This window comes from Tachysurus fulvidraco, chromosome 19, assembly GCF_022655615.1.
Source record: "Tachysurus fulvidraco isolate hzauxx_2018 chromosome 19, HZAU_PFXX_2.0, whole genome shotgun sequence".
NCBI classification, from domain to species: Eukaryota; Metazoa; Chordata; class Actinopteri; order Siluriformes; family Bagridae; genus Tachysurus; species Tachysurus fulvidraco.
Window position 1 is genome coordinate 10,460,582 of NC_062536.1, and position 11,919 is coordinate 10,472,500.

The following is an 11,919-nucleotide window of genomic DNA, read 5'->3' on the forward strand; positions in this document are numbered from 1 at the left end:
AAATACAAAACATTTCAAAATATTATTATTTTTCCCAGCACTAAATTTTTTACAACACAGAATATCATCAGGCCATTTTACACCATGAAAAAAACAAATAACACAATAATAAATATCTATTAGTGATTTGGTAAATGAAGTATAGTGCTTTATAACAAAGTTCTTTAAATCTATAAAACTAAAATATATCTAAAACTCTTATTAGATAGTGTAAAGCCTTATTGCTATGGCAACATCACCAGTCCTTATTTTCCCTGAAAAGTTTCACAGCTGGCAAAACTGAAAGTGTGTCAGACCAAGTGAGAAACTGTAACTGTCTCTGTCCCTCTCTCACTATGCTGCCTTTCCCTAATAAAACACATGACAAATAGGTCTATATACTGTATACTGATCCTTCAAATCACTGTTATGTACAAAACACACCGGTGTAGGAGGTGAGAGACGATCTCATACTGCCGCCAAACCAGTGCTGAGCAACTGAGACTTTTATACATCTCCAGCTCAGTGATGCTGCCTCATATTAACCAAACAAAGAGCTTAAAGCTGCTTTATACTCCTGCATATACCTATATAAGTGTATCTACATTGTGGCACTGAGAGGTGGGTTCTGGGTAAACAAAATCTGATGAATTCATTGTGTGACTCTCCAAATAAAAGATGTCTGGTTGAGCAAAAGTGTATATTCAGCAGTTGTGTTAGGGACAAAACTCAAAAACTAATGCAAAGGCAAAGTGTAGCAGAATAAGTCAAAAGCAAATCTTTCAAATATTTCAGTTTTGGGTGGTTATGTTAGACCTTGCTATAAAACGACCCATCGTTGTCTCAATGTTATATGAGTAATGAGTGGGGATGTGGTAGCTTAGTGGTTAAGGTGTTGGACTACTGATCGGAAGGTTGTGAGTTCATATCCCAGGGCCACCAAGCTGTCACTTCTGGGCCCCTGAGCAAGGCCCTTAACTCTTAATTGCTCAGCTGTATAAATGAGATAAATGTAAGTCGATCTGGATAAAAGCGTCCTCCAAATGCTATAAATGTAAATGTTATCAAAGGAACAATTTTCATAGCAATCTGTGGTCATGTAATGCTAATGTCATCCCAATGTAATCTGTCCAGAGTCAAGTTTAGACAGACAATACAAAAACATCACAGGACATGTACACAAGGTAGCGCTGACCAGTGTGCATACTGTACATTATATTGTACATTGTGCAAAAATATAGGAATCTGAACAAAGAGGGTGTTCTAGTAAATATATATACATTGTGTAATAGCAGCAGAAATAACACTATAATATATACATTGTGTAATAGCAGCAGTAATAACACTAGTCAATACAAAATAACATTTACTGATGCTGACCTAACAGCTTTTTCTTTCTATCTAATAAAACATAACTAAAATAAATAGCAGGCAAAAAAGGCAACATGCTACAATTCAACGTAATTACAATTAAATTTCAGTCTCCTTAAACAGACAGGAAAATTCTCCATGCTATTCTGCTGATGTGTTGGTTTTGTCTGAGAAAGTCTTTCTCAAAGGTCAGGGGTCAGTCTATAGTTATAGTCCATTACTGAGCACTATGTAATTAAGTGCCATTTCACGCCAAAATCAATTCACAGTAAAAACATCATGCCTGGATTATTGCTCCATGATTGCAAACTGATAACGTCAAGTGACTTTAACAGGGAAATCAATACATCAGTCTGCTTGTTTATGGCAACATCTCAGTTCGTTTAAAGCTGCATCGAGAAAGATAATGGCATCCATAATTTCTGCAGGTCCAAACAATAAAAAGCACCTTCCTATGGGTGTGCATGCAGGGAGATTTGTAAATACATAAAGTATGCAGCTTAACGTTCTGCTCTGAGACTGTAAGCTGTTCTGGGAAAATGAGAAGCTATAGATAAACAGTCCACAAGCAGAAAGTTTCTGATATAAGGTATTTATACTTCTCAGTATTTTGTGCATTTAGAAATTGGAAGATATCAAATTTGGGGTTCTACCTCTAGTATCTTCTCACCAACAAGGAGTTATTTACATTTGCCTTTCTGGCATTTAGCAGACACACTTATCCAGAGTGACTTACAATTTATTTCAATTTATACTACTGAACAATTGAGAGTTAAGGGCCTTGATCAGGGGCCCAGCAGTGGCAGGTTGGTGGACCTGGGATTCGAACTCATGACCTTCTGGTCAGTAATCCAAAACCTTAACCACTAGGCTACCACATCCCTGAAGTCCACAGACCAGGAGTTATGGCAGTAAGAGTCACAACAGAGTAATGATAACATGATAGCAAAGCAAAACTGCTTTGCAACAATATACGTTGTTAAAAGTGCCATACAAATAAAATTAAACTGCATTGAATTTTTTTATAATATGACAAGCTAAAAATTATCCATTGTGAAAAATACAAACTAGAAACATTAGTTTTTGCCAATAAAGTCTTTGCTTTCTGTGGCTTTTCTTCAGATCTTGAGTGTTCATTTTGGGTTCATGATAGAAGCTCACCATTGCTTTTCTTTACAAATTAATACATACATTAATATACATGTATATATAGTTCTGTATATATGTGTATGTATGTATGTATGTATGTATACATATATATATATATATATAGTTATATAGACACATACGTGCATACACATATACATATATATACACATTATATATACACATATACACAAACACATTTAAATACATCTTATTTGAGTTTGTATTATTAATCTTTATATAATTCTTTATAATAACCTTTTGCTTTATGTTTATCTTTACGTGTAAAGCTGCTTTGAGACAAAGTGCATTATTAATAGAAATAAATTTGAATTGAATTGAATATTGCTTTAACTATAAATACATTTTGTGTGCTGCTATGTTTAAGTTCTAATGAGAATCACACCCAAACATTTAATAGTCTACCTGTTATTTTAGTTTTTTATTCACCCTCCACATAAAGCTACTGTAGTGTATTAGTAATACACTAGTCAGTAATAACAACAGATCAACTTTCCCTTTCTTTCTACCTGCACTAACGCCTCAACAACATCAGGGCACTGAGTGGAAAAACAGCTGTTAAACTGTAAACACAAACCGACCTCATTTTAATGGAGTAAATCAAAACACTTCCTTGTTCACGCGCTGCAGTTTTTTTTAACGCAGCCGGAAGTGACGCAGATGAGCGCATAGTCAAAACCCATGCTTCACTTGCAGTCACTGTTTTTGTTATGGTCGTTTGGACCGTATTTGACATAACATATTACATTTTATTTCTCGACTGGATAAGATTTGACTAAGCAACGCGACCCAATAAACGTGCAAACTAACTGAGTGTCAGAGCACCACAGCGTGTTATAGACATCATATTAGCATGTTCGGCTAGCATAACAAGCTAAGCTAACAAATAAAATAAAGTAGCATGTTGCTAACTGACACTTCTGACACACATCACTCCTCTGATCGGGGGGGGGGGGCATTTCTGAAACGTGCTGCTAAGCTAATACAACTATAAGAGCTATTGTCTGCCGTGATGCTTCGCTTACCATTTTAAACAGTGCGCTATCTTCGAGTTTGACACAACAACAGTCTTGTGTAATTATATCGACACTCATTATCCACGTGGCGCACGCGCGCAAAATAATAATCCTCGATTGCGCTAATTTTGCGTTGTACTTCCACTGATCCTTTACTACTAGGCAGATTGCTCCAGTCCTGCTAACTGAACTGTCCAATAGCAACATCCTAAACCCGCATCCCCTTCTTTTCTTTCCCTCCCTCCGGGCCGCTTCCAATAAAACCTGGAAAAACACCAGGATCTGGAACTGCACGTGGACATCCTTTGTCTCTTTATGCACAGTGGCTGTTTTCTGTGGAAAACCATTTCCAGCATGCACACAAAAACTGAACTTTTTTTTTTTAAATAACAGAGATTTAAAAATAAGAATGTTGAGATCATAAATAAAAGCTATGACATACTGCTACTGTTAAAAATGAAGATTGACACCTGACAACTCATCTCGAGTCAAGTTAAGAGAAGAAGATTTTATTGTCATTTTAACCACATATAGCTGTTACAGGACACGGTGAAATGAGACAACGTTTCTCCAGGATCAGGGTGCTACATAGAACAAAGACAGATAAGGACTTAAGTAAGTTAGTCCTAGATACATAAAGTGTATCTGTGCAACCTGGTACAAACAGAGCAGGACAAGACAGAAAGACAAACAAGTCATAAAGACAGTGCAGGACAAGACAAACAAGACAGAAAGAAAGTGCAGGACAAAAACAGTGCAAATAAAAAATACAAGACATTTCACTAAAGACAATACACAAAAACAGCACTGACCTGTGTAAATACTGTATGTTCAATCAATGTTACATGTGCAGAAATACTGGACTGAACACATTAGTATTATAGCAGCTGTTACATGAGGTATTGTAAAGTATTGTGCAAAACAGCAATCAACTGAAATGTGAGGCAGCATGTGCAAAGAGCAAAAACTGTGCAAAACAGCATATAAACAGTTTGATGGATGTGTATTGGAAAAGTGTGCATTTGGTGTAGATCTGTGCAGTCCATACAGTTGATGTGCGTGTGTCTTGTGCTCAGAACAGTTCACTTATTAAGGAGTCTGATGGCTTGTGGAAAGAAATCTCATTCCACATGTACTTCTATGCTGTTACAGTATAATATCCTGTACCCTTCTGAGAAAGCTTTCTACTAGATTTTGGAGTGTGGTAGTGGGGATTTGTTCATTCAGCCACAAGAGTCAGGCACTGATGTCATTGAGTCAGGCACTGATGTCAAGGGACCTACCATGTACAGTAGCAAGCGTTCCAGTTCATCCTTGAGGTGTTCAGTGGGATTGAGGTCAGGGCTCTGTGGAGCCACTCGAATTCTTCCACACTATCCCTTGCAAACCATGTGTTCAGGGAGCTCTGCATACAAAGACATTGTAGACAATTGTGTGTTTTCAACTTTGTGGCAACAATTTTGGGAAGACCCACACAAGTTTTTGCCCATATAGAGTATCTGGTGTAAATAGGCTTGCATATTTTACCTAAAGCATCCATAACTGTAAAAATAAGAGTTATAAAGGTTATAGACTCTTTATCAATGGTACTCAATGCATTTTTATTTACATTTACAGCATTTGACAGACACCCTTATCCAGAGCAACGTACAACAGTGTTTTTAAATCTCTACCAATGAATACATTAACACTGGTCACTAGATTACAGACTTAAGATACCATCAACCTAAAACTCTGTTCAGGTTTTTTTTTAAATATACACATACAAAAAAACAGGGAAAAGTGATAGTTCAAGTATTTCAGAAGGTGCAGTAGGTCTTCAAAGGGCAGTCTCTGTGGAACGTGATGCCTTAATGCCAGACTGGTTGGGATCTTGGAGGTTGGTCTGTAAGAGATACATTGACAGTTGATTATACACAAAGCATTCAAGAATTTTTGAAAGAAATTCGATACCGGTCTGTAGTTACTGATGTCTGATCTGATCCAGGGCAGGTTTCTTCAGGATGCGAATAACCCTTGCTTTCTTGAAGGTAGTTGGTACATGACCAGCTGTCAGGGATCCATTGATGATTGTGGTGATGAAGGGTATAAGATCTTGTGAGATGGTCTGGAGCATAGTGTAAGGGAGTGGATCCAGTTGGCAGGTGGTAGGATTGCAAGACTGGATGAGTTGTAAAACCTCTTCTGCTGCTACGGTTGAGAAATGTGACAGCAAAGGAGTAGTGGTGTCCTGGCTGTGAAATGTAGGTGGAGTTGGGGCAGAAGTTAAGGTCTGGCAGATTTTCTCAATCTTCTCATTGTGAAAGGAAGCAAAGTCTTTAGCAGACAGGGAGGATGAAGCAGGTGGGCCGGGGGTTGATTAGAGAACAGATGTTGTGGAGCTTATGATGGTCAAGTGCAGAAGCTTCAAGCTTTTCCTTGTAGAAGGAAGTTTAGGCAGAAGTCACATCTAAAGAGAACTCAGCCAGCAGCATCCAGTAAGAGGCATGATCAGTGATGTCTTCCATTTTCTCTCTGCTGACATCCAAGGAGCAGAACTTTGTCAGATGTCTTCTTGGGTTTAGTGGACAGAGGACAGAGTTGGTTCAATGCTTGTGGGGATTCCTCCTGAGGGCCTAAAGACAACTGCTCTATGTATAAGCAAAAGAAATTTTAGTTAAAATTGTTCTTTAATTAATAATTAAAACACCAACCATCAAATGGATATCACTTTTAATTTTCTCGACTGTTGCTTCATCTGAAAACTCACATAGTCATGGCAAGTGTAAAACATTTATAATCAATGTAGTACAACTGGTGTTCATGTATGGCAGGAAAGGGGACATTGTGTATGTGTTCTTTATGTGCTTGGAAATGGGATTCAACACACAACATTTTGTTTTCATTCAGTTTTCATCACAACATTTCTGCACTTCCCTGCCCTGCCCTGCCCTGCCCTGCTTGGCTCTGCCCTGCCTGGATAGCTCTCTCCTGCCCTGTCCAGCTCTGTCTTGCCCTGCCCAGCTCTTTCCTGCCCTGCCCAGCTCTGCCCTACCTGCCTAGCTCTCTCCTGCCCTGTCCAGCTCTGTCCTGCCCTGCCCAGCTCTTTCCTGCCCTGCCCAGCTCTGCCCTACCTGCCTAGCTCTCTCCTGCCCTGTCCAGCACTGTTCTGCCCTGAACAGCTCTGTCCTGCCCTGCCCTTCAGATGGTTTTGTTAAGAGCTATAATTTTTCACTCATTCACTTTCACTCATCACTCTATCTTGGTCAGAGTCATAGTCAATCACACCTAGTGGCCATTCCACCTACTGGCATGTTTTTGGGAGTTGGGAAACAACAAGACAACCAGAGGAAACCAATGTGGACACAGGGAGAACAAGCACACAGACAGTAACACTCAAGCTTAGGATCAAGCCTGGAAGCCCTGGAGCTGTGAGGCAGCAATGCCACCCCCTGCACCACTAAGCTGCCCAGCACAGAATGGTACCATTCTATTAGCAGAAGTCTTGATAAATGCACAGATTAAGCAATTTAATGTGCATGTTATTCAAAATCCTCTCTTACTTCAGAACTACAAATGTTGTCCTGCTGATCATTATTCATGACTGGAAATTCCTCTCTTGTAACAGGATCTTTTAAATCCTTTCCCAGTTCTGGCCACAAACATAATGCTATCAGTCTACTGTTATATGGGGCTTTAATATCTGATTATGAACACTTAACAACAGTCGGCTAGGTTTGCTAGACAACTCTAATGCTTATAATGTGTATAATCTCCTTAGCAGTCATGTCCTCAGCAGAATGAGGCTGTGCAGCAGTGTGTGACATCTTTCAGTCACTGAGCTTAAACACATAGTGGCAGATTAGAGACTGCGGACAGTCACTCTGCCCATCAGTGGGGAATACCAAAGCAGAAACCTTTTTCTTGTGCTTCTCTGTTGTTCAGCCCAAAAATGTGTGGGCATTTGTAATCCTTTTACTGTTACAGTACATGTTTGATTTGCATGTGTCTGCAGTGGATAAAACACGATTCGAAATGGATAAGTATAAATGTACTTATATGCACATGCTTGCAATGTAAGCCGGATATTTATTTCACCACTGAAAACATTTAAAATATATTATCGCTGCTGAAATGTATGTATCATTAAATAATAATAGAACCTCTGTACCTACTGTAAATCTGAGCATGGATGATTCATGGGACACGTCATATCCTGAGTATCTATTGCTGGTGGGCGTTATAAGTGAGAAATGAAATTACACAGATATTCATAGTTCCAGACAATCCTAGCATTCTATTTCACACATTCTAGCCAGCAGGGTCAATGAGAATCACCAGGATAGTGTAGGTAGTTAAAGTGTATGTACTATTCATTAATTATAAACATTTATCAGCATAGAGACTGGTATGTAGGAGTTGCACAGAGATGGCTCCAAATTAAAAAAAAGACCAGGCCTCTGTGTTCATTGTGCTCGGCTGATTTCCAAAAACTGGCAAATTTGTGCAATAATAATAAAGTGAATATTAAATAATGAATTAAATGATTACTTTTACTGTGATTTGGACAACTAACAACTAACCTTGTGTTTCCAGCTTACCCAGAGGTCAGTTATTTTCAGTAAGAACTGCTAAATTTTGGTGAACAGATGACCAAAGCTGAACAATGTTAAATTCATGCATATAAGCAGAGAATTGATTTGATGTCAACCAGTGGAAGTAAGTGCTGGTGGTAAACACTTACAAACCATTATGCACGGCACTGAGGCTTTTTATACACAAGCATTTTCATCCAGTATTTTTTTTTTCTGAGAAGACATGTTTCTGTTTTTTGTGCACATTCTGTAGATAGCTTGTATGCCTATTATCAGTTGGGTGGATATGCCATTAGCCAGTAAACCTATGGTAAATAAAAATCACAGTGCTCTGCAACTGAGCATAGAGATTTGAGCAACACCAAAAAATCAACGCCTTTTTACCATTATTATCATACCACTTTCTAATATTTTATCTATTTTTAAAATTAGTTGTGATTTTGTTCCAGAAATGTGTCAAACATGTGCTACATGTCTGATACACAGTCATGAGGTTAACGTTAGGGTTAGGTTCAGTAATAGCAGTAGCAGGTATTATTTTTACAATTTCATTCATCTACAAACTCACCTTTACTTATTTGTATTCTTAGAATGTTGTCATGAGCTCAGGTTTTGTTACTCTGATCTTAGTCTGCAAACTTCATTTCGTGTTTAACTAATATTTCACAGCACTTACACTGTGGCACATAGCTATTAAACCAGGAGTGCCTAGTTTTGCTCCTGCACGTCTATGGAGCCCTTCACAGTTGGATGATTTCTCTGCTTTAACACACCTGATTCAGCTCAGCCAGTAATGACTGGCTTTAACAAATGTGTAGGAGTAGAAACATCAGCAAACTGTTCTGGGAAATACAGGTGCTTTCCTAATTTAACCTGCAGCACAAAGCAAATTTCAAGTGTTTTCTTAATTTTGTTAATGCTCTTCTGCATTACATCTGCACTGCACTTGAGAATATTGAATAATGTCAAGAGCATCAAGAATGAAGTGTTGATAGGCCATTAAACAGTTTTTCTGTCTTTCAAAGTTATAAACAAGTATCTTCATTATATATATACTGATTAGGAGGTTGTTGTCTACAAAAACCACATGTACAGTAGTTGGCATCTCATCTTTGAATGTCCAAAATCTTGAATTGGAACACAATTGTAGCTGGTACAGTTTCTGGATAAATAGAAAAAGAAAAAAGTAAAGAGGAATTATTTGTAGCTGCTGTTCGTAATATTAACCAGGACTAGATGATAATGTGCATTTGATAAGATCTACTGGAGCACAAGTTTATGGGATGTTATGGTATTACATTTATCCCTGGCTAAAGAGATATGTCTTTAATCTACATTTAAACTGTTAGTGTGTCTGAGCCCGAACACTGCCAGGTCTCATGGCATGCTTTCTAGTATTACTGCTGATCTTCCTGGAATTTTCACATACAACAGTTTCAATTATGAGTTTACACTGAATGGTGTAAAAAATAAAATAGTGAAGGAGTGACAGTCCTGTGGGTAGAAATCTATCTTGGGGATAAGAGAGGTCTGAGGAAAATGACTGGATTGCTTTGAACGGGCAGGAAAAAATACTGTAACACTCAAACAATCACTCTTTACAACCATGCTCAGCATGCACCTACATAAATGTTGTTGTAGTCCAAGTACACTCCTTCATGGCAACCCCTTAATGGCAGTGACCTCTTCCAGCCAGATAAAGCACCCTTCAAAACTGCTAACATTGTACAGGAATGGATTGAATACCATGATAAAAAGTTCAAGATGTTGATTTGGCCTCCAAATCACCCAGATCTGAATCTGATCAAGGGTCTGTGGGATGTGCTGGAAAAACAAGTCCCGATGCATAGAGGATCTGTTGCTAATGCCTTGGTGCCAGTTATCATAGCACACCTTCAAAAGTCATGTGAAGTCCATGCCTTGATGGTTTAAAACTGTTTTGGCGACACAAGGCACACCGACACAATATCAGGCATTCGTGTATATATCCTGTCTATAAAATTTAACATTGATTAAAGAATAAGCAAGGGTTTTTGTGAAAACAGACCACCACTGTACCCAGTGTTCTTGCATCTTAGGGCTAGGTTTATCATTTGCAGGGAAGGCAGCACAATATGTCTGCACTGACTATAGCATCTGCTGTTAATATGGACTTCTGTCTGCTTGAACAAACAATATGTGACCTTTTTTATTATAAGGGTCTATCTGAGTTAAAATTGAATGACAGATATAATCTTATAATATTAAGGTCCCTGCTGCACCTACAAAACGTGACTACCATCTGTGACTAGGATTTTAAGGGGAACATATCATGGGTTAAAAGTCATAGACCATAGATTAATAAATAAATAAAGATTTATTTCACATATGGTGTGACTCATTCTGAAATAATCAATCCTGTACAGAGGACTTTGAAGGGGAAATGCTCACATCAACCATTCTAAAGGGTCATTTCAAAAGTATGTGTTGAAAAAAAAATTACTGGAAAAAAATATTCATTAATAAAGGGATCAACTCATGGAAACTTTGCTTCTGGGATTAAAATAATAAATGTCAGCTGCAACCACTGAGTTCCCTTATAAATGAAGCTCATGAAGTTTATGTACGAGACATTTTCACATTATACTGACAATCATACTAAAATGTTCATAAAAAAAGGTTCCATGTTTCTGAATGGGGTGTTTCTGAATCAGTTTAACTTTTGATTTATTAGCTAAAACAGTCCAAGTGAACTTTAATTAGTAAACAAAGTCCATGTTAATGTAGAGAGTTTTTCACTTCTAAATTAGTGTGACTCATGCATTTGTGCTGCTTGGGTTGATTTGGTGCACTCGATTTTTAGGGAAATATGGGGATCACGGTCCATTCTAAATAGCTGTCACCTTAGACCCTAAAGAAGGAGGTCCTTATTCAGTAAGGAGGTAATAGCTTTCAGATAACTGCTTTAGAATGGACTATAGACAGAGACATCCTGATTATTTCCAGTGTAATTTTGTGGTTCAATTGTTTTGGTTCTTTATCTTCTTTCCTGCACTTCTACACTTCACAGTGAAGAAGGCAGCTTGAGTAGGAGATTCCTGGCTTCTCCACAATCCTCGGTAACCCAAAATTGAGACAGATTTTAAGGGTTTACACAGTGTCATCTATTAGCTCCAGCATGAGGATATTTTGACTTACCATGTTTGGATTTATACTACCACTTTTTATTTTATGCCGTGTAATGAGACAGACTTATATGATGTATATTATTGATATGAAATTCAGCTTTGACACTGAATGACAGCCCAGCTGTTCTGCTCTGAGCACTTACTCCCTGATCAGTGTTTGTACCTGTTTGTAAACATTAGCCTCATTTTGTCCTATTAGTGTGATGCACAGGCACGGTAGCACATTTGCCTCACACCTCTATTGGGGGTTTGAGTCTGTTTTGAGAGTGGAGTTTACAGAGGTTTTCGTCTGGGTACTTCAGTTTCCCTGATGTACTCTGGTTTCCTCCCCCAGTCCGAAGACATGCATTGTAGTCTGATTGGCATCTCTATTTTCTGTAGTGTGTGGATTGTCCTCTGAGTGTGGGAATGTGCTCTGTGATATGTCCCCTGGGATAGGCTCAGGCTCCCTTTGACCATGTGTGGGATAAGCAGTACAGAAAATGGATGGATGGATGTCCTATTAGTCTATGTACTTATACCCCTGTTTGCTTTAGAGCCTTTTTCTTCTTATTTTCCCTGTAGCTTCTCAGTACTTTATATAGATCTAGTCATCTCTTTTTGTAAGCACAGCCTCTCATTTGCATTTATGACTGTAGAGTTAAC

General features: G+C 38.3%; 1 protein-coding gene across 1 annotated transcript in view; it reads right to left on the bottom strand.

The window, feature by feature from the left end:
- large1 (xylosyl- and glucuronyltransferase LARGE1) overlaps positions 1-3,785 on the bottom strand; it is a 60,910-nt gene extending 57,125 nt beyond the window's left edge. Inside the window, exon 1 of the mRNA XM_027151713.2 lies at positions 3,543-3,785. The gene's annotated coding sequence lies outside the window, so the exon portion shown is untranslated. The remainder of the gene's footprint in view (positions 1-3,542) is intronic.
- Positions 3,786-11,919: the final 8,134 nt, after the last annotated feature.